Source organism: Passer domesticus, chromosome Z (genome assembly GCF_036417665.1).
Source record: "Passer domesticus isolate bPasDom1 chromosome Z, bPasDom1.hap1, whole genome shotgun sequence".
In the NCBI taxonomy this organism is placed as follows: Eukaryota; Metazoa; Chordata; class Aves; order Passeriformes; family Passeridae; genus Passer; species Passer domesticus.
The window spans coordinates 11520960-11543476 of record NC_087512.1 but is presented as its reverse complement, the minus strand read 5'-3'; the positions used below and the strand labels follow the sequence as shown (position 1 = coordinate 11543476).

General features: G+C 36.6%; 1 protein-coding gene and 1 long non-coding RNA gene across 12 annotated transcripts in view; one reads left to right on the top strand and one right to left on the bottom strand.

Moving 5' to 3' along the window:
* The window catches only part of PRLR (prolactin receptor), a 155532-nt gene that overhangs the window by 26910 nt on the left and 106105 nt on the right, over nucleotides 1–22517 (top strand). The gene's annotated exons all lie outside the window — the stretch shown is intronic.
* Nucleotides 1143–12823, bottom strand: LOC135289940 (uncharacterized). The gene is made up of 3 exons (XR_010352669.1): nucleotides 12266–12823; nucleotides 5428–9440; nucleotides 1143–1638 (listed from the first exon to the last, which is right to left on the bottom strand). It is a non-coding gene; the product is annotated as an uncharacterized LOC135289940 (long non-coding RNA).

Here is a 22517-nt window from a genome sequence, read left to right as displayed (position 1 = left end):
TTTACAAAATCAAAATATTGACATTTGTCACAGGAAAAAAAATGAGGTTATGGAAGACCTCAGGTGTTTAGGTTACTGTTGTCAAAAGACTGAACATAGAACTGTAGTTTTAACTGAAATAAATAAAAGCATAATGTCCAACCTCTAATTTAGACCAGTGACCTTCTCAAATTGAATTCTTGTGAATTATATCCCCACAGATTATGGAACATTAATTCCATTGCTATTATGAGATTATATGTTTATCAGAATAGTTTGTATAGATTATTTCTGCACTGCATTGTAATATTTTGAATTTGGACCACTGTACACTAGACACATTTAAATCTGTATGTTGGATACTTTCTTTTTCTATGCTTTTGTTTTGTAATTTACCTTTATACTTCTGATCTACATGTTTTAGAGTTAAATTTCTCATAAGGGTAACTTGCCATAAATCACTTTCTGAATAGGTTTGGATGAGTGAAACATTCAGCCTTGGAACATACTTATTCAAGTTATGAAATACAGATGCTATGGTGGGTATATTAATTAACTGATGTGTGGTTTTCTTTAAAAAACACATACAGCAGCATGCTGTTGCCCGTCAGTTTTATGTCAAAGATTGTCAACAACAGCAGCTACCTGTGAACAACTGAATGTATTTGTAGTAGATATCTTGTGTCACTGCAGCAATAAGTAGCAAGAGACAAGTAATCCTAACAGAAATCAATGACAACTAAGCAAGAGTATCTCATTCTTTTGCAAATTGCTTCCCCTATTTTTTAATATGGAAAATGATGCAAAATGTTTATATCAACATGCTTGTATTCCTCTGCATACTTGGCTGCATTTTTTATCATTTGCTGCATTAATATTTATTTTACTTGTGTTTTGTGTACCAAAAATAAACAAATAGAAAAAAAGCCACAGGCTTTAACATCTATGGATATTCTTTAAAATCAGCTCACTGATTTTTATGTAATTTTTTTATGTAAGTATGTGTGGTTTACATATAGATTTTCAATTTACAACCCAGTTTAAACTTAAACGTAGAATCAACCCAAAACTTCAATAGTAAGACTGTTATCACTACCTTGGGGTTCATGTCGTCCTTCACATTTCACAGCATGTCTTGGTTTGAAAAGACAGGTGTCTGCTAAGGAAGGCAGGAGCCTCGCTTGAAGTAGAAAATTTAAACCCCCTCCCTCTGAATTATTAAGAGGCTCTCAGACAAAGATATGGGAGTAGGGTTACAGTTCTTTATTAGGAAAAATAGAAATGTAGTAATACAAAACAACACTGACAGAGTCAGAGTATGACCTGACACCCCGTTGGTCTGGGTGTTGGTAGCAGTCCGATTAAATGGTGGCTGCAATCTTCTTGCAGTGAAGCAGTGATCCTGTAGAAGGGTGCAGTTTTCCTCTGGAAGTCCAGTGGTGATGTAGATGGGCCTGGTCTTCCTCTGGGAATCCAATGGAAAAGAAAGCTGATCCTCTGGGAATTCAATGTGAAAAGGCTGCCTGTGGTGTTCCAAGGCTCAGAATAGATCCAGGTAGGAATGCTTGGCTCCTTCATCTGGGCAGAGCATCTCTCAGTGGGGTGATGTAATTTTATCAGTCATGCAGTGACACTCAATGGCTCTCAGAAGATATTTCCCTGGAGGGAGGATTGGTTGTGAAAGAGATAAAGCAAACTGCCCCACCTGGTTTTAACAGGTGGCCCAATTAACATGAGATGACTGCACCACCTGTAACAGATGGCAATAGAATACACACCCCCAGACACATCTTGCATTTCCAGCCTCACACACAGCAGCAGTAGTTAATTGTGTTGCCTTGAAGCTTCCTGTGATCCAAAAGCAGCATGCAAGCTAGGCAGTGCTTAAGGGAGCTCCCTTATGGCTCACTTCATCTTTCAGGAGACAACAAATTACTTCAAGCAGGGAGCAGTAGCAAAATGTCTCCTCCCATGCCTGTCCACATTCTAGCTCAGGGAGCAAGGAAACTGCTGCAGATGTACAGAACTGTGAAGTTGTAGCTCTGCACTGAAGGAAAGTGAAGTGTGCTGCTCACAGCTGTCCTCTGTCTATAAATAGGGAAGGTGTTTCATTTCAGAATCAAAGTAGTTTGGTCTAATTACCTGTGAAAGCTGGTAATATTTGCCAACAATGCATGGCATGCTACCTTATAAGTTCATTTTCTGGTAGTTTAAAAAGGAGATGTCTGGGGAGGCCTCAAAGCCTGTTGGGCTTTTTGATCTCTTGCTAAGTGTTGTGCACTTTTGCAGATTATTGATTGAAACAATATAAAACATGCAAGTTTTCCACTATTACTTTTATTTGAAATACTGTTTTCAGTTTAATGTTTCAGAAGTGATAGAATCAAGTCCAGAAAATTATTAATAGAAAAAATGAGAAAAATTCAACTGATTTGCTAACATTCTTTGCTGTCCCCATTTCGAGCCTGCAATTTAGTAAACCTGAGTAAATACTGGTGATGCTTTGTCTGAGAGATATTGTGTTCTTCAGAAGTAATAATATTCAGCCCTCTTCAGCCAGAGAAAAACACACAGAGGATAATTTGGATTACCAGTTCTGTTTTTTAAGGGTATTAACAGGCCCACATCCAAGAAGGTGATTATTTCAGTGCTTGTTGCTTAGGATTTATATTGAGACACATGGTTGCTAACATAAAACTGTTCACCTTCCTTAGGAAAAGGTATTTAAGTCCTTTAAGGCACAAAAGCACAGAAATGGCTGCACTGGATCAAAGAAAAATGAAGATATTTTTCTTATATTCAGCCTGTGGTTGGGGTTCATAACCCATTCTACAGAGCAAAAGGCAAGAATATTGCATTTACAGAATAATCATCTTAATAAAGAAAATTTCATCTTAGGTTCTTGCTTGTGAGGCTTGATTTACATGCAGAGACTGCTCAGTTGAGGGCAATGGAGAAAATTAAGAAATGGTGAACAATACTCTTGAGTAAAGGAGAACAAGAAGGAAAAAAATACAGAGAGGCTTATAGATTGACAGTGACACAAGTAGGTGACAGTGTCTTCTAAATAGTCAGTATTTGATGGATATTTCCTGAGCAAGTACAAAAAAGAAAATAGGTAAAATTCAGGATAAAAATTTTAGGGAGAGGATATGATCACATCTGTTGAGAATGCAGTGAGAACCTTGGATATATTGTAAGGGGAAGCAAGAGACTTTTGAGATATTGAGTGATGTTAATTGCATATCCTGATACACAGGTTAGTTCACAGTCTTAAGAGTTCTGATAATGAGGTATCTGAATAGCTCCATGTTCAGCCTGATAGTAAACATGACAAGCACTGCAATGCTGACTTCTAGCATTTTTTTTGCACTTTGATATTTACAGTTTCTGAGTCATAGCAACCCAGTATATTTTCACTGCATTGTTTGTTGTTTTGTAAGCCCACATTGTTATCTCCTTTCTAAGTTATGGAGACCAGGACTTTATTTTTTCTTTTGTATGGTGTTTTTGTCTACACCTTTCCTTGTATTTTTAACGTTGTATTAAAATTTCTGTGTGAATTCCTTCTGTTATTTTTGTATTCTTGGGTTTTTGAGGGGCTTTTTTGGTTTGGTTTGATTTGGTTTTTGTTTGGTTTTTTTTGGGTATTTTTGGTTTTTTGTTTTTTTGGCTTTTTATTTGATAGAGTATTTTTTAAACTGAAATCAGTAATACCAAGATATGTCTTTGATTTCTGTAGCCCATATGAACACTGATATAACTGTCTTCCATTCTAATTCTTACAGCATTGGTATTAAAGAGAGGGATTTTTTGTTAGTAGGTTTCTTTCTTAGTACATGCATTTGGTCTCATCTTCATTATAGGTACAAGTAGTTGGGTTTTTTTCTTTTCAGTGTCCACTGAGCATGTAGTTACCAAGAAAATTGTATTTGCTAATGTGATTTTCAAAGTGGAAATTAAATCTGTGAGTGTTCTCTTGGTCATAGAGCAGAGCTCAGATACAAAGTGCAGTCAACTTGGATGTCTTATACACTGCTGCTTGTGAGATTGGACTAGAGGTTCTTGCTGTTATCTCACTGTTATTTGTTTCTCCCAGGGGATTCCTCTTTGAGGTAATACAACTTCTAAGAGTTGAGGTTACAAACACCCTATTAAACAGAGCGATGTGGTGTTTGGATAGCCAGAATCACAGTTAAGAAAACAGATACTTTTCATCCAGTCATCCCTTTAGTCAGGTGTCTGATATGATCTTAAGTGTTCAGGATTGTGGGTTTCAAGCCCACTGAATTCCTTAGCATATGATATTAGGTGTATTTTACAGGTCCTACACTGGGTACAAGATAAATGTCGCCCTGGAACTTTGTCCAAGAATTTTCAAATTATGTAACTTTTGAGTCTTCTGAAAATATAATATGCAAGCTTCAGCAGAACATAGTAGGAAAAAAAAACCTAATTACATGCATATTTTGTAGTGTACTAGACACAAGTGATACTTATCCTACTTCTACAAGTCAAACACATGCTTTTCTCTCTAAAATTCCTTTTAAATATCTGACTTCAATTTTGGCTATGGCAGAAACTTAGACTGGTTATAACAAGTATTAGGTCCTCTGGAATGACAGATATTAGATACACAAGTTCCTGTTTTACTGACTATGTGTGCCACTCATAAACCTTTAATATAATCTGGCATATGTACAAGACTCTGCTGCATCACATTTTCTTAAAAAGGTTCTGTTTAAATTTCCCATCTATTCACTGGCATTTTGACAATTCCAGAAACAGGTCTGGCAGGATTTTTTAAAATAAATATTCTAATCTGTTTTATAATGCTGCAATTTTTTTCCATAGTAGTGTTCCACTCAGCTTTCCCATGCAGCAGTGTTAATGTCTTTGATTACTAAATTTCAGGTAAAAATTCCCTCTAAATTTCCTTTCCTTGGTATGTCTGCAGTGCATGTCTCTTATATGAAGATGTCTCCTTGATGAACGGAATTGGATAAGATGCTAGTGACCTGCAAATATTTGCCAAAAATGTAAACAGAACTGTATTTCAATGTCAAAAATGTAAACATAACTCTGTTTCAAGTTCTGCAATTTTTGATTGAATAACTCAGTTGGAAGGGACCTACAATGACATGTGGTCCACCTTATTATCACAGAATCATAGAATAGTTTATTTTGGAAGGGACCTTAAATATCACCTAGTTCCAACCCCCCTGTCACTAGACCTGATTTCTCAAAGCTTCTTCCAACCTAGCCTTGAACAGCTTCAGGGACAGGGCATCCACAACTTCTCTGGGCAACCTGTTCCAATGCCTGACGACCCTCCCGGTAAAGAATTCTCCCTAATGTGTAATACAAATGTACACTTTCAGTTTAGTGACACTCCCCCTTGTCCTGTCACTATATGCCCACATAAAAAGTCCCTCTTCATCTTCTCACCTTTTATATATTGGAAGCCTCTCCAAAGTCTCCCCAGAGCCTTCTCTTCTCCAGGCTGAATATCCCTGACTCTCTCAGCTTGGCTCCAACAGGTCTGTGTCCTTGGACAGATCAATGCACCATTCCAGGTGGAGTCTCACAAGACCAGTAGAGGAGGAGAACCACTTTCCTTATCTTCTGGCCACATCATTCTTCAGCAGACACAGCTGATTTTCTGGGCTTGCAAGCACGTGTCACTGGGTTATGTTGAACTCCTCATCCACTCAGAGCCACGAGTCATCCTCCATAGGTCTGCTCTCAATTCATTCTCCTCCCAGCCTGTGTTTGTGCTGGGGAATTGCCATGACCCAGGTGCAGGACCTTGCACTTGGCCTTATTGAACTTCTCAAGGTTCACACAGACTCACCTCTCAGGCCTGTATTGTACATGTCCAGTCCCTCTGGATGGCTCCCTTCCCTCCAGAGGGGACCACACCACACAGCTTGGTGTCATCAGTGAACTTGCTGAGTGCCCTCAATCTCTCTGTCCCTGTCACCAACCAAGATGTTGAACAGTGCTGGTCCCAACACTGACCCCTGAGGGACACCACTTGTCACTGGTCTCCACTTGGGCATCAAGCCATTGATTACAATTCCTTGAGTTCAACCACCCAGCCCAACAAGATATTCAAGACTGATTCCTGTTCTTAGGACTCTCTAGTGGTTCCCTTGCCATGAAATCGGTTCCTTTAGATTTTGGGACTTTCCTAAGCATAAACCATCTACTCATCACACTGATTTGCTGTCCCTTTCTAATTGCAGTATTTATTGAGAATTTTTAGTTTGCATAGGATCTAATATAACCAATTTTTACTGAGTACTATTTAAATATACTGGGAATTTTACTTTTTCTGAAGCAATAGAGTTGCTTCAGAACTCTATTGCTTCAGAAAAAGTAAAAATTTTTTGGTAAGACTTCAGGTTTGTGGTCTTGTTTTTTGAAAAACTCTGTGGGTCTTGAGGGGGTATGATTAAAACCTTTGCTGTTAATGGAAGAATTACCAGAATTACCAGGATCACTGAGTGTAAAATTTGTACATAAGTTCTGCTCCTTCATTCCTTTTTTCCTAACTGGGAGTATTATTAGAAGATAGTCTAAATTTTTAAGTCTGAATTTTCATCTGTTTAAAATCACCCTAAGTGACTTTGAAACAATGCAGCCAATTGCCCTGTTGGGTTTAAAAATAGAGGAAAAAACCTCACAAAAAGTATGCCTATTTTTAGAAGATGTTTAAATATAAAATAGTCCGTTTCCTCTGGTATGAAAAACCTCTATTTAGTAGAATAATAACATTTTGCAAATATATTATTAGTTATTTATAATTGTGGCTTCTTGATAGCATCTTTAAAGAATAATTCTGTATTCTTTATATATATACTTATATTTATCAGATTTTTTCCATTCTTTTCCATAATTAAAAAATACTTGCATTTTTTTGTGTTCATCTTCGTTATCTCTCTTAAATTCCTTGCATTCCATTTTGTAGATTACTTTACATCTATAAGTTACTTGTTAAACTGTCCTTCTCAGAAATCTTGGGATGGGTGATACAATTCAAATGTTGCTATTGATGCTAAAAAAAAATTGCAATGCTATTGAATTGATTTTACTAGTTAAGCAAGAGGCACAGTGTTAGAGTAATAGATTCATAGACTCATTTTCTTTGGAAACAACCTTTAAGTTCATAGAGTCCATTAAGTTGTACCAATTAAACCAGCAGAAAAAACAGCAATTGTGAGAGAATAAGAAAAGTAAATCTCAGGATGCCACTGACTCAGTATTTTTTCTTTTTGCATGATTTGTTACTTTTCTAAGATACTGCTGAAATAATTTTAATGAATTGTCTGTTTAGTTGGCATTTAATATTCGCTTATCTTGTGTTGCTCTGGCTGTTCTGTTCTGCAGCTTTTCCCACGGTGAACTGAACTAATTTGCAATGCTGTCAGACTGCAAATGAGTGGGGAAAAGAGCTAGTACTTATCTTACATTTAGGGCTAAAGGAGGGGCACCTAGGCATGTACATCTGCTTTAGAAAATGCTGCAACTGAGATGGGTTGCACATCAACAATAATAATTTAATGACTTTGGAGGTGTGTCCCTTCAAAACTACTGAGTAGTTTTCATTTAATTTTGGCAATTTGCAATAGTTAATTTTGTTATTCTCTTACAGATTTTCTACTGTTACATGCATTTGAAAAAGATTTTCCAATATATCTTCTGTAAGGAATGCTCCTTCTGGTTTGTTTTGGTTTTTTTTTTTTTGTTTTGTTTTTTTTTTCCTGACAGCCTCCCATGGTGCCTCTGAAAAGTCTTGATGACACTCATAAGCCAAAATATTTTAATAAGGCCACTCATTCAATTAATTTTTTTCTTAAAGTTAAACCCTAGATTTGTGTTGGACATGAAGTAAAGAATATGATGAACACAGTTGCAGGTTAGATCCTTAATGACATAAACTTGGATCATGTCCTGTTCTTTGCTGAGGACTGACTCAAGAGCTTTTTCTCTGCTTGTGGGTTTCCTGACTGGAATCACTGAAATAATCCATTTTAATATTGTAAACTCTTACATCACAATGCACCCCTGTGTAATTTACCTGGTTTACATCATTGTTTGCTTCTTGCTCTTAGGTTTCTTGGTCTCCCACAGTATGTCACAGGCACAGTCACCATCCTAGGTCCCCTGGCAATATTATAGTCTTAAAAATCCTGTGCTTTTCTACTTAGGTGAGAAATCCCAATCCGTACTGATCCTATTTTCCTTTTTAATCCAGTGAACTTGTTTATCTGATTTGATTCAGGCATTTTAGTGTTTAACACTACTCTTCTGTTGCAGCAAACAGTTTTTCCTGTGTTTTGTGTACTGATCAACAAGTTTTTAATTTATTATTTCCTTTCACGATATTTTTATATGTTTCCAATGTTATTAAAGTAATTTATACCCAGCCATTTTGCTTCCTCCATTGCATTTCTTGTGTTGTGCTTTGTATATGTTTTCATACTTTTGATAGTATTTTTTTAGTTATCATGCCATGTTTAAGTGCAACTCTATTCTTAATCAACCAATAAACTGAATCCTCCTATATCTGCAAAACAATACAAGTAAGTAATTTCTGTTACTCTTAACTTTTTTATTTGCCCATCATTTCTACCACTACAATATAAACTATAATATTACTGTCTTAAAATTGAGTATGTCTAAAAAATATATACACCATACTTAATCACTATGAGATTAAAAAAGTGCAATGCATAAGTTAAAGAGAAGCAATCAAATCTGAATTCCAGAGTCTGAGTGGAAAGCCACATAGGTATAAACATGATGGGTTTATGGATTGACGTATATTTTGTAGGAAGAGGTTGCAATTTTCATCATACATAGTAGTAGGGACAAATTCTTTTTGTAGGTGCAATAAGAAATGGATTTATGCAATAGATCATACATGATTCTACTTTTTTTTTTTCTTGGTAACTTGAGTCACTGTTCAAGAGACACTTTCAAGAGACTGAGAAGATTATGAAGTGATAAGATTTACAGTATTAAATAATAAAATGGCAGGATTTTTTGTTTTGTTTTTTAGATATTTATTAATTTCCTACATCAAACCTTCTCTAATTTTGTAGGTATTGTAGAAGCCATTTTCATTGAGACTGAGATTATTTGCATTAAATGCTACAGTATTTTTCATTCTCAGTCTTCTTTTTCATGCTTGACAATACTTCAGATTTGAAGTAATGATGAACCAACCACACAGTTACTGTTTTGTTGTTTCAAACTTAGAATATCTTGGAAAGACAACTTAGATTTTTAGCCCAGTTCTGGATGCATTAAACTCTCATTTTCCATCACCTTCAAGAAGGAAGTTTCCTTTTATGTTGGACTCTTTGGCTATAGCCTCCTGGAAATAATTTTGATTTGGTCTTCATATTCAGTTCAAAGGCATTCAGAGAAGGAGTTTTGATTGTATTTTTCATCTGTTTAGTAACAGGAATAAACATCAAAACAAGACATTAGATCATGATAGAAATAGAAAAAAAATCAAATTAGAAGAATTTCCAGTATAAATAGATGTATAATTACAAGCCCTTGAATTTATGTAATTACACATACTCAAAAAAACCTCAATGTCATTGCCATAATGAAAAAGCCATCATTTCTCTTCAAAAGCACTTCAGAAAGCAAAATTCAGACAGTCTGCCAGCATATTCAATTTGTCCATCTCTCACAAAAATTGTACCCTATCTTCAGTAAGGAAATTGGTCTTCTGTTGAAAGCAAAGTAATTACAAGAATTTCTCAGAAAAAAAGAGCATTGCTCTCATCACTCTTTGGATTTAAAATTATAAATACTTCTCTCTTCCCTTGCTCCCTCATCTGTTTAATTTCATGAGTATATAGGTCCCTGACCTTGGCCTGATTGACAAGGGAAGTTAAAACTGCAAGCCCTTACTATTCCTTTCCACATATCAGTGAAAGGATGTTAGGAATATTAAATGTATGAAAAAGTTTAACTAATATCTAAATTATGAAAGTTATGATATATGCAATTTTGTAGTAAACAATTTACTTAATACAATCTTTTAATGTTAGTAAAAATCTGAAATACTTTGATCAGAAAAAAAAGCTTTTTTTTTTTTTTTTTTACATATGATAAATACCTGTCAGTATATTGTGTACTTGCTACTAGAATTTATGTTACTTGGTTACAATTAGTAAATATTAGTAAACATGAACCTACAGACTGGTTATGCTCTCTTGCCTAAACTGCTCCTTTCGGACACAATTTTACTCTGTTTTGTCTTTATCCAGCCTCCAGATAATAAGAACAGTATGCATTCCATATGCCAGGTTATGAATGTTATTAGAGAAGTAAAACTGAACAGAATGTGGAAGATGCCAAAAATTATTAACAAAAATTGTCAGCAAAACTAGATTGCTTTCCAAAAGTGTTCTGGAGATACACCCACAGCTTTTATTTTCTTAGAGACCTTAATATTCATACTAAGATCCCAGATCCCACAATAAAATATGTTGTAAGAAGTAGACTAAGAACAGTTAAATTATCAGGCTGTATAGCTTAGCAGTGATTTTTTAAATTCTCATTTGAATTTCTCTTTCTAGCTTCTGTTTTCTTTGAAGACTCTCACACATAAACCGTAAAAAATGTGTTGATCATAAAGCTCATATTTCCTCCCTACTACAATATATAATTTTCACCTATCCTCAGTCTTTTATTAGTATTTTATATGAATAAAGTCTAAGCAAGAGTCTCATTCAGAGTTTAGTTCCAAGACTTAAGTACAGCTAGATGAACAACTTTCCCACATTATTTTTATGCTGGTCATGGGGGAAGATTGAACAGAGATGAAGAGATGAAAAAAAGGCTGGGAATCCCACTGGATATGAGTGGAATCTTCATAGTCTGTTGGACCTGATGATGTGCATCCCAGAGTCCTGAAGGTATTGACTGATGAAGTTTACAAAGGTTATGGCAGTCAGTTGATGTTTCAAGCAATTGGAAAAAGGGAAATGTACGCATTTCTAAAAAGTGAAGAAAGAACAATCCTGGAAACTGCTAACCTGTCAGCCTCACCTCTGTGCCTGGGAAGATCACGACAGATTCTCCTAGCAATTGTGCTGAGACACTTGGAGGACAGGAAAATTATTAGGGACAACCAGTGCAGAGTCACCAAGGATAAGTCCTGCCTGACCAAACTACTGACTTTCCATAGTGGAGTGACAACATCAGTGGATGAGGGATGGGTTACAGATTTAATTTCTCTGGACTTCTGTAAAGCCTTTGACATGATCGCCACATATCCTTATCTTGAAATTGAAGAGACATGGGATTGAGGGGTGGACTGTTTGGTAGATAAGGAATGGGTTTGACAGTCACATCCAATGTCAGCTGATGGACATTAGTGACTAGTGGTGTCCCTCAGGGGTCCATACTGGGACAAGTGTAATTTAATATCTTCATTCATGGCACAGACAGAGGGATCAAGTGAACCCTCACCAAGTTTGCAGATGACCCCAAACTCAGGTGGTTTGACACACCTGAAGGACAGGATGCCTGGACAAGCTGGAGGAATGGGCCTATGGGAATCTCATGAGGTTTAACAAGACCAAGTGCTGGTGCTGCATCTGGGTTGGGGCAATCCCTGGAATCAACCCAGTTTGGAAATGAACAGCCCCAGAGCAGCCCTGCCCAGAAGGGCTTGGGGGTGCTGTGACTGAGAGGCTGCACATGCCCCGGCCATGGCACTGCCAGCCCAGAGAGCCAAACGTGTCCTGGGCTGCATCCAGAGCCCCGTGGGCAGCAGGGCAGGGAGGGGATTCTGCCCCTCTGCTCTGCTCTGCTCAGACCCACCTGGAGCACTGCATCCAGAGCTGGGCTCCAGCACAGGAGGGACAGGGACCTGCTGCAGTGAGCCCAGAGGGGAGAGACAGCAATTGGTTTAGATGGCTGGAGCACCTCTACTGAGTGGAAAGACTGAGAAAATTGAGTTTGTTCAGCCTGGTGGACAAACGGCCTCAGTGCTACGTGGCTTCCGTGGCCTCCCTGAGGGGAGCCTACAAGAAAAATGGAGAGCAGCTATTTACAAGAGTATGCGTCTTTGTTTAAGACAGTCTAAAAGGGGACACTCTAAAATGAGTTGCCCCCCTTTATAGGTTTAACTAATCTCTTTCCACAAATAAGGAGGAAATAAAGACGAGCAGGTCTAAAAATGACCATTTGAACAAATGCAACAGACAAAAACCAGTAAGAAATCACTAGACACAAAATTTCCGAAGCATACTTCCTGAGAACCAAGAGAAGCCCAAAATGCTGGAAATGCCTTTTTTTGGGATGGTGCCCACTGCAGGTGACTCTGTGAGGGGAGACAAAGGGAAAAGATGGCTGCAAACCCTCCCCCCAAGATGGCGGCCTTTGCAGGCAACAACACAGTCAGGGAGACAATGGACAGTAGCAAACCCTGATGAGAAGGTAGGAGATACAGAGCAGTTCTTAACACAGATGAAGATTTCCTGGCTTGTGTGGGGTCAGCTCTACCACCCACTGCTTCTTCCTGGCACGTGCACCAGTGTTGGTGCTCCTGTCTGCCAAGCAGCTGGTGTGTCCAGGGGAAGGAACTGGCCTGTTGGCACTGACCTCGCCCCAGAGACTGGCTCAAGATCCACACTGCCCATAGGGTTTGCAAAGTTCACTCCAAAAGTTTTAGCTTGTGAAATACACTTTTCTGAGTGGTTCCTGTTGCAAGCCCAGAAAAAAAAATCTCAACCACCTGAAGAAACCCACTCCAATGCAGAGCCTTCACCTTCTGCAAATACTTCCACGAAAGAGAGTGCTCCCTGCTTCCAGTCTCCAGATTAAAAAGGGATATAAGCAACACCCCTCTTCCCTCCCCACAACCCCCCTGCCAGGATTCCTGTTCTGGCTGCGCTGCTGGATAATAGAGAAACAGTAAGGGTCTTTTGGGCACAGATAGATGTGGAGTACAATCATGTTTTGGGTTGCCCAAAACCACATGGACTTGGACAAGGCAGGACAAGGGGCACTGGCTTCAAACTGATGACTTAGTTTAGATTAGATATTGGGAATATATTCTTTACTGTGAGGTATCCGAACAAGTTGCCCAGAGAAGTTGTGGATGCACCATGACAGTAGATGCTCAAGTCCAGGCTGAATGGGACTTTAAACAACCTGGTCAAGTTGAAGGTGTCCATCCCTTGAGCAAGAGGCTTGAAACTAAGTGATCTTTAAAGTCTCTTCCAATATAAGCCACTCTACTATTCTATGGTTCTATTCCCACATGTCCTCTCACTGGATACCAGCAACAAGAGCACAGCACCTCTCTCTATACTCCCCTTCCAGAGGAAGCTGTACAGAGCAATTAGTTTCTCGCAACTAAGCAAAATTTAGCATCATTCAAGTTCAAATCTCTTAAGTTCTTTTCTGTGGAGCTTGTCCTCATTTTCAGTTTGAAAGTGTTGGTATGTTTTTCTGTGTAGTTAACACAGAAAAACAGTTTGAAATAATGTTCCTAAAATGTTTTTAATATGTTTATTACTATTTGTCTCTCCCTTGCTTGATGTCTAATTTTAGCATTTGAAAATTTAGTGCTGCATCAGAATGACTTGTAACTACAGCAGATTTCAGAGTCTTCTGAAACAAAATCCAAGATGCTAACAGATAAGAGAGCTCTTGTGCACGTTGCAGTGCACTGAGAGCTCAGAACCTCCAAGAAGAGCAAAAATCCCAAGACAATGAGAAAGTGACTACTTATTTTTGTAGACTTCCGAAGAAGTAATTTCTGAAGGCTATGTGCTTAATGAATTAATTAAAACCAGTGTGAAGGCTTCCTGATTTTGTGCTCTTGTTTATAGAAGAACAAAGAAAAGGGGTGTGCATGGAAATAAAGCCAATGTACTCTTACGAGACCTTAAAAATGTTCCTATTTAAAAATCACTTCATCTTAAGCTGAGAGTACTGTCAATCATGGAAAATATTTATAGATTTGCAGACAAAGTGTGCATATCACAACTTGTATGCATTTGAGATGTCCTTGTAGAAGAGTTTTGTGTAATTCTTCTTTTGTGAAGAAAAGATGGAGCATTGTACAAAAGCAGGAAAATGACAGGAGAAGGGCATCTCTAGTGGGTTTGGCCTCAGAACATCTTGTACTTCTGTGTAGCTATTCTGATGATGTAAAAAAGGAAGAAGACATTACTTTAGACATGGGAGCACTCATGCAAAGCAGAGTTTAGAGGAAATGGCCAGGTATTGAACCACACTGACGAAGTTGTTGACTAATTTGATATCTGTTTTATGTGGCTACTGAAGGGAGAGAGTCTTGCTGTGGTTATTTAGCTGTTCTGTTGCCACTACATGAACATGAATGGCAAAAAACTGCTCCTTCATGTATCTAGACAAGAAAATGCAAGCAATATGCAAAATACTAATTATTCTGATAGAATATTTTTTAATATCTTATATTATATATATATTTAACTCATTTTGACTTGATGTACAAAAAACACTTTTCTACTCCACTCCACCTTTACCTGCATATATCTGTAGTGCACTTTAAATTAGTGTAATTTGTTTGTTTGTTACTGTTGATGATCTGAGGCTCACTATTCAGCAGTAGTATTGCCTAATGATATTCTCAGTTTCTGAAACATGTACCGTCTGGGAACTAGAATTCAATAAAAGCCCTTAAGTGCATATAAGACACTGAGCAAAAATTCTTTTCCTTTGAATATGTGCTTCTATTGCACCACATTATTTCTTAATGCAGATAAAGCATATAAGGATGTATGACTTTCTGATGATGGTAATTAAAAGATACATGTTCATCCTTAAATATTGAAAATCTACTAGGATATCGATAAGGTGTCAAATTATTTAGAATTTATGGTGATACTTTAAATTAATATTACAACATCTACTTCTTGATATAAAAATTTTGATTTATAAGTACAGTGGCTGAGAATAGTTTAGGTCAAGGTTTAACTGTAGACAAAAGGTAGAGAATTTTTTTGCTTTCACAACATTTTAGTGATCCATTTTAAAAAAAGAAAAAAAGAAAAAAAAAGAAAAAAGAAATTAAAGAAAGAAAGTAATTTTCTGAAGTCTGGAGCCTGATAATCTCTTATACTTTCTTTGTGGAAGGTTGTATTCTTTCTTGTTTAATTATATTTGCTTCATATCTATGTAGTGCATTACTTCAGAGTTATTTGGTAAAGTATTATGGCCAAATGTTGTATTTTGTTTCAACCTACACATCTGAACACAAGATGATGAATATTCAACATTGCTTAAGAAAAAGGAGACAAAATAAAATAATAGCCAAGGTTCAAACAGCCATTATACAGGTTACAAAGCCACCATCAAGACCCACATAAAAGCCAGGGAAGCCAAAAAATTCTTGAACAAGAAAAGAGAAGCAAAGGCTATTTTCATCTATATTCTTTTAATATTATTTATATTAACTCAAAAAACAATTTCTGGGAGCATTTACTCTTAAATATACTGTACTTGAACCATCCAAAAACTTCTGTTAAAATTATATAGTAGACTCAACCAGCAAAGATTGGTCTGACTATTTATATGATTATGATTGTGCATTTGTTTTTTAATAAGAAGTGATTTAATGTAGGAAGTTCTTATTGAATAAATAGCATAAATAGGTCTAACTTGATTGCTGAAACTATTTTAACTTCTAGTCTACTGAGTACAATATGTGAAATAAAAACATTAATGTTGCTTCCTGATTTGTGCATGATGAAGTTTTGCACCATAATGTTTGAACTGTTCTGTAATGCACGATGAAAATGTCTGTTCTACCAGTTTTTAAAAATGGGCAACAATGACAGATTCACTGAAATATAAAGTATACTAACATCGTTACTTGGTTAACTATGAGGGATACATTCATACTACCAAATATAGAGCAGATCATAGTCCAGAATATCTTGTTTCAAGTCTTTGCAGAGTGAGGATCATAGACTCTGCTAGAGCCCTATGCAAAATCAGAATTATCCTGCAGAAGGGACAGCTGTAAAATTCTAGGATTTTTTGGCTGGTGGAAGTAGCTGTAGCTAGAAAAGGGGGAGGGGAAGGAAGTGAAAGGGGAAAGATTTAAATCATTTTGCCTTTATTCTTCGTGTAGCTGATGCTTAAAATATTTTCAGTGTAAGCATTTCTGTTGTACTGACATGACATAAAAGTAATTCCCTAGTACTTGCTCTATTGAACCTTCTTTGTGTTGCTTTGTGAAGACAAAGGAAACAAAATTCTGTGTTACTTCTTCAGAATGTATACAAGGAGATAGAAAAGTTTGAGAAGTCTATGACAGGAAATGCCTCTGCAGTACACAGCCATGTGACTGACAGGTAACATTCGGATGTTAAATTCTTAAGAAAAGACAGAGAGATGAAAGGATGATGAGGCAGCCCCAGAGCAGCCCTGCCCAGAAGGGCTTGGGGGTGCTGTGGCTGAGAGGCTGCACATGCCCCGGCCATGGCACTGCCAGCCCAGAGAGCCAAACGTGTCCTGGGCTGCATCCAGAGCCCCGTGGGCAGCAGGGCAGGGAGGGGATTCTGCCCCTCTGCTCTGCTCTGCTCAGACCCACCTGGAGCACTGCACCCAGAGCTGGGCTCCAGCACAGCAGGGACAGGGACCTGCTGCAGTGAGCCCAGAGGGGAGAGACAGCAATTGGTTTAGATGGCTGGAGCACCTCTACTGAGTGGAAAGACTGAGAAAATTGAGTTTGTTCAGCCTGGTGGACAAAAGGCTTCAGAGCTACCTAATTGTGGCCTTCCAGTACCTGAGGAGACCCTACAAGAAAGATGGAGAGCAGCAATTTAGTAGAGCATAGAGTGATAGGACAAGGGGGTATGGTTTCAGACTGGTAGAGAGTAGGTTTAGACTAGTTATTAGGAAAAAATTCTTTACTGTGAGAATGGTAGTTGTGTTGCCCAGAGAAGTTTGGATGCCCCATCGCTGGAAGTGCTTAAAGCCAGGTTGGATGGAACTCTGACTAACCTGGTCTAGTGAAAGGTATCCCTGGTCATGGCAGTGGGGTGTTTGCAGTTGTCTGTCATGAGACTTAGTTAGTATCCCCTTTTTTTCCCCTGATTTTTAAAAATTTTTTACTCTCAATGCTTTCCCACTTATTCCTGTGATTATAGTTCTTCAAAGTGTGGGTACTTATAACAGCCTGCCTAGGCTCTTTGTTCATAGTCAGTAAGAAAGAGGCACTTGTCAGCAAAATTTGTCTTTATTTAAAAAAGGCAAGATGAATCACCTTCTTTAAGAGCCTGTTTCTCTTCATTGACCATATAGAGACCCTGACTGAGCTCAGCTGCAAGTTCAGCCATAGGCATCTGCTTAAGTGAGGTGAAATTTGTCATTTTGAAAGTGTCGTCTGATGGGGAATACACAATCACCTCAAAGTTCAGCTCAGTTGGACCCTTTAAGGAGGGAACATTACTTTCTTGTCCCAAAATGGCCACATTACAGTGACTATTCTAGTATGGATTTTACTTGGCAGAGTTGAATGTTTTGCTGTTATCTAGTTCCCAATAGTACTTTCAGAATTGCTTCTTTAAATAACAGATTTATCTAAATCTCCAGGTTTCTTTTCTTACACTCATTAAACAAAAATCTTTTGCTTTCATTAAAAATCCTCAAGATATTAATAGATCCTGGAACTTTGATACAGGTTATGAGTTAATAAATAAAGAGCATGGGTTTTTTTAAAATACATTAATAAGACATTGCATGAAATGGATATAGACATATTAACAACTTCCACAACAATAGTAAATACTTTTGAGGGCAGGAATGGGAAATCCCCTAACTTGTTTCTATTTTCCTCACTAAAATGTCAGAAAACTATGTTGGGAAAACAAGCAGGTCATTAAATGTTTGATCTTGAGATTGTATGGATGTTTTATCCTGGGCACTGAGATATGTTGTGGAAACTCCATTACTGAGGGTCGGAAGGATGGAATGAAATCAAAAGAGGAACAGGGAAAAGTGAGGATGCAAGACCTCTCTTTCAGCACTGTCAAAGTGCACTATCTACTCCAAAAGTCATTTCCAGATTTAATACAGCGGCTTTTCACTAAATTGTATCACTGAAGTTCCACCTGCCATAATCTGCAGTCCCTTACTGTGATGTCAGGATGTGTACCTTTGTCTTAGCCCTTGAAGTTCTTATTTCAGATGTGACTCATAAGGTTATATAACTATTCTAAATGACTACATGTTCATTCTTTGTTATTAGGTAACTTAAATTAAGTGATTTTCTAGTTAAGTCCTAAAGGATACCGACAAGGTATAATTGAAATAAGAATATTTATGTTTAGCTTTATCAGTGGCATTAATTTAATTCATTAGTTTTCAGTTATGCAAACATAATGATAAATTAACTATCATTAACAATTATCTCATTCACTGGGTTTTGTTCACCTCTTGTTAAATTTTGCCGCAAATTAGCTAAAGACTTTTATGAGAAATCAATGAATAGACATAGAATTACACACAAAATCTTCCTGTAGGTCTAAAAAGAGTTAAATAAAATATAAATATTTCCTATTAAGAAAAACATTGTATATTATGGTACTATTCTACATATAAAATAATACCTATTTTTGTGTCTAAGGTAAAATCTCTCTTTCTTAAGTTGCAGTTACTACTTAATCTCTTCATGAAGTATTTCTAAAAGTTCTAATTGAAACACTAGAAATTGTGAAGAATAGGAAACAGAAAAGTGTATTTTGTTATGTTTTGTCATTTTATAAATAAGCTTAAATAAGCTCAGCTTATGCTGAGCAGATTATTTTAATTTATTAGTAACTATTTATTTCCAAATTATTTGGTCCCTTCAGAAGACACAGAGGTAGAAAATCTTCCCTCAGTGATGCCACCTTTTTATTTATTTATTATGTAAGGATATGTAGAAAATTTCAAACTCCAACCTGATGACAGAAGTTTAAAAAAACCATAAGAGATAACTAAAGCTCAATGGAAATATTTTTTTCTGTGATTATGATGGTTTATAGTGTGTTTCGTTTCTCATCTGGTATGGTTGCAAAATTGTTTCCATTGGCTTTTTTCAGCATGTTTATGTTTGCATGTTGAACTCTGTAAATATAAACAAAGAAAACAGTATTTCTGATCAAAACTTTGGTAAAGTAAAGACGTTTCTCTCCCACATATTTCTCAGTGGAAAATTCCTTACTCAATGGAATCCTTAAATGTGCAGGTGTTCTTTTATAGACTAGTCTGGCTATTATTTCTTTGACATGACTTCAGTAGGTTAGCAGTAATTCAGAAATGTTTGTTTCCATTGCACATAAATAATTTTTCTTCTACATCTAGGGGAAAATACAGGATTCATATTTGTTGCTAAGTCTGTGCATAGGCTTTTGGTTGAGAAGGCTTTTTTAGTGCATCTGATTTTCTTGTACATTTTTAATTTCTAGTTCCAGTTACACCACCATGCTAGCAAGATAGAGAGTACTGTAAAGTTATATAACAGTGACTATATGTAAGGAGCAGTTGTACAGAATCATCTTCAGGTTTTAAAGAGTATATATCTGTCTTTTTTGGTACTGCCTTGGGGCCCTATTGATGGTCACTGATGTTGCACAAAAGCAGTTTGTTTTCACAGTAAAGCAGATTTCGACTAATAGAGGCTTTGGTTGGAAAAGGAAAATGTCAATCATGTTGTTGTAATCTTTTGCACTATAATTTCTGTATTCCACAGTGATCTTCTTTGTGACTCAAACTGCAAGTTTGGTTGCAATGATACTAGGAAGTTAGACCTCTTTCTAATTGGTTTCACTTATCTATCCAGAAAGTGCATGAATGATTCTTAAGTCCAGGAAAACATATTTGTTCTAACTAGCCAAGAGAGAAATAGGATGCATAGGTTAATCAGAAAAAACCCAAAAAACCAAAAAAACAAAAACCAAACCAAAACAAACAAAAACCCCAAAGAAAACAAACGAACCAAACCAAACAAACAAAAAAAGGAGGGGTAAACAGCAGCAGGAGAGAGAAAGAAGCAAGCTTGGAAATTCATCTGTTCACAGTCTGCCACATTGATTGTATACATATAAGCAAAGTTTTGCCCAGAGAAGTAAGCTAAAATGGGGAAAGTGAAATCACTAAGAAGGGACTTGAAGGCTTAGAAAATCTCAAGAGTTCAACATTTAATTTTCATTAAGTGATTTCATGATTGATTGGAATTAAAATCGAAGCTGCTGTGTATGTTGATGAGAAGGTGATTACATGTAAATATTCTTGAGATATTGTCAATGCTATGGTTAATAATGTCTGAGTACTAGTAGCTGTCTTCTTTAAGTAAAAAGACCATAACTCAATTCCTGTTTCAAAAGAGCTTTCTATCTAAGTATGACGTGTTAATCAAAATTGTTTTATACTTACTCATCTAAGTAAGGATTCATGTAAACTAGTGTTTCTGGAAATTCTTTCCAAGACAAACAAGTTATTTTTGAAGGAGGTAGCATTTTAACCATTCAGAATTAACTTATACACCCCTTTAAAAACGAGATCAAGGAGAGGTGGAATGCCTCAGTCTTTCTAAGCTAAAACCTTGCTTTGTTTCACTCAGCTTTGAATGCACGCAGGGATTTGACTCTGTTGTCCAGGCTATTACTCTGGGGTGTGGATAATTGAGTGGTCAATGGCCAGAAGACCATCTGCTCACCAGTGGTATATAATACCTGTAAACAAGTTCTTGCCTCTGTTCCCTAAATGTCCTATGAGTCTGGAGAACCTGGAAATCATATAGGTTAGAAGTACACTTAGATTTCTTTTTTCTGTGTGTTCCCAAGATTGCTGTTCTGATCATCTTCTGTAATTTTCCTGGTTCTTTGTCACTTAATTCAGCACTTGCTCTACTTCTTTGAGGTATTTTGCTTTTTATCTCCAATCTTATTTAAGAAGTCATAAGTCTGAGTGACAGCTGCTCATTGTCTTGTTAAATTCTGGGTTTTCTTTGGTTGCTTTTACTAACTGCCAGCTTCTTGACCTGCAAGAAACCAGGTGGCAAAATCAGCTTTTGCTTGGGAGTAAATTAGCTATGATTGCCTCTAGGTGACAGCTGTTTACAAAGGTAAAACTGTTGCCTAACTTCCTCCAGTATTCATATTCAAATACAACTTTTTTCTTGGTTTTGGTTACTCTTTTTCTTTTGACAGTTCTGTGCATTTCATGTGCATGTCTAATCTTATTTTGGCTATGTTAAGATACAGTCAAACACTTAAATAAAAGTATAAAAGTAGACTACAAATGAAGAAATTACAATGACTAGCCAAAATCAAAACTTCCCTTTTTATTTCTTTCTTTGGCATTTGGTTTGAATGTATCACAAGGTCTTGGATTTGTAATCTTTCTACATACTTTTCTATATCAGCAAGCTAAACTGTTAAGATTTCTAATACAGAATTTGGCTTATACTCTTTGTTATTTTAAAGGCATTTTTCTATTTCACATTGCCCAGCTGAATTATGAAGTTACTTAACAAAATTGTTAAGTCAGCGTCAGACAACCTGTCATATTCTCTAGGAGTTTGAACTGAGGGAGGTTTTTTAATCCGAAGATGATATTATTGGAAGTTTTGACTTCACTGTGAAAGATTACCTTTTAAGTAATCTGATTGAAACCAAAGCTCCCTGATGTTTATCTTAATTACTTAATGCGTGTTAAATGACATGTTGTCTGGCATATGTCAGCTACTGCATCAGGTTGGAATTCTTTAAAAATCACCAACATGCCTAAATTAGTAGGAAAAACATTTTATTTTAGTTCCCTGAGTTTCATTGTCTTGTCTCATGTTATCATGATTTCCAAGTGTCATTCGAGACTGCATGCAATTTTATCTTTAATGTTAAGCTGAAAGGAAATATCTCAATTTCTCAATAAATGATAAAAAGCCAAAATAAAAACTAATCCCAAATATTTTCCTCTTTACAAAATATCTTAAAACTCATCTTCTAGAGATATAGGGGTATAGGTAACGAAGCTGAGATCCAGTTATATCCACCCTGCACTGACCAACACTTTAACATATATTATAAATTTATAATTTGCCACAGCCTTTCCTGTTGTTTTATTTAACAGAATGCATACTTAATATGTAGGTTTTCCAGGAAAATGTGATTTTCTGCTTAAAGAAATTTGTAATATTTTCCTTACATAAATACAAATAAGTATTCAGTCTTTCCTAGAACATTATTTTGGTGTTTGAAACAATTTTTAAGGAAGCTGCGTATGCTCAGCTCCTCTTAACATTTTGTTCACTTCAATGTTGAAAACGTTTATGCTTATAATGTATGTGTGTGGCATGTGTGACTAAATGTATGTGTGACTAAAATTAGATAGGATTCATTAGGGTCTTGTTTTTCTTTTTCCAGTGGGCAGTTTATCATACTTCGTATGTTTATAATACCCACAGGATTTATAATACTCAATGGATTTTTAGAGGAAAATAAGAATATTTTAATAGCAGA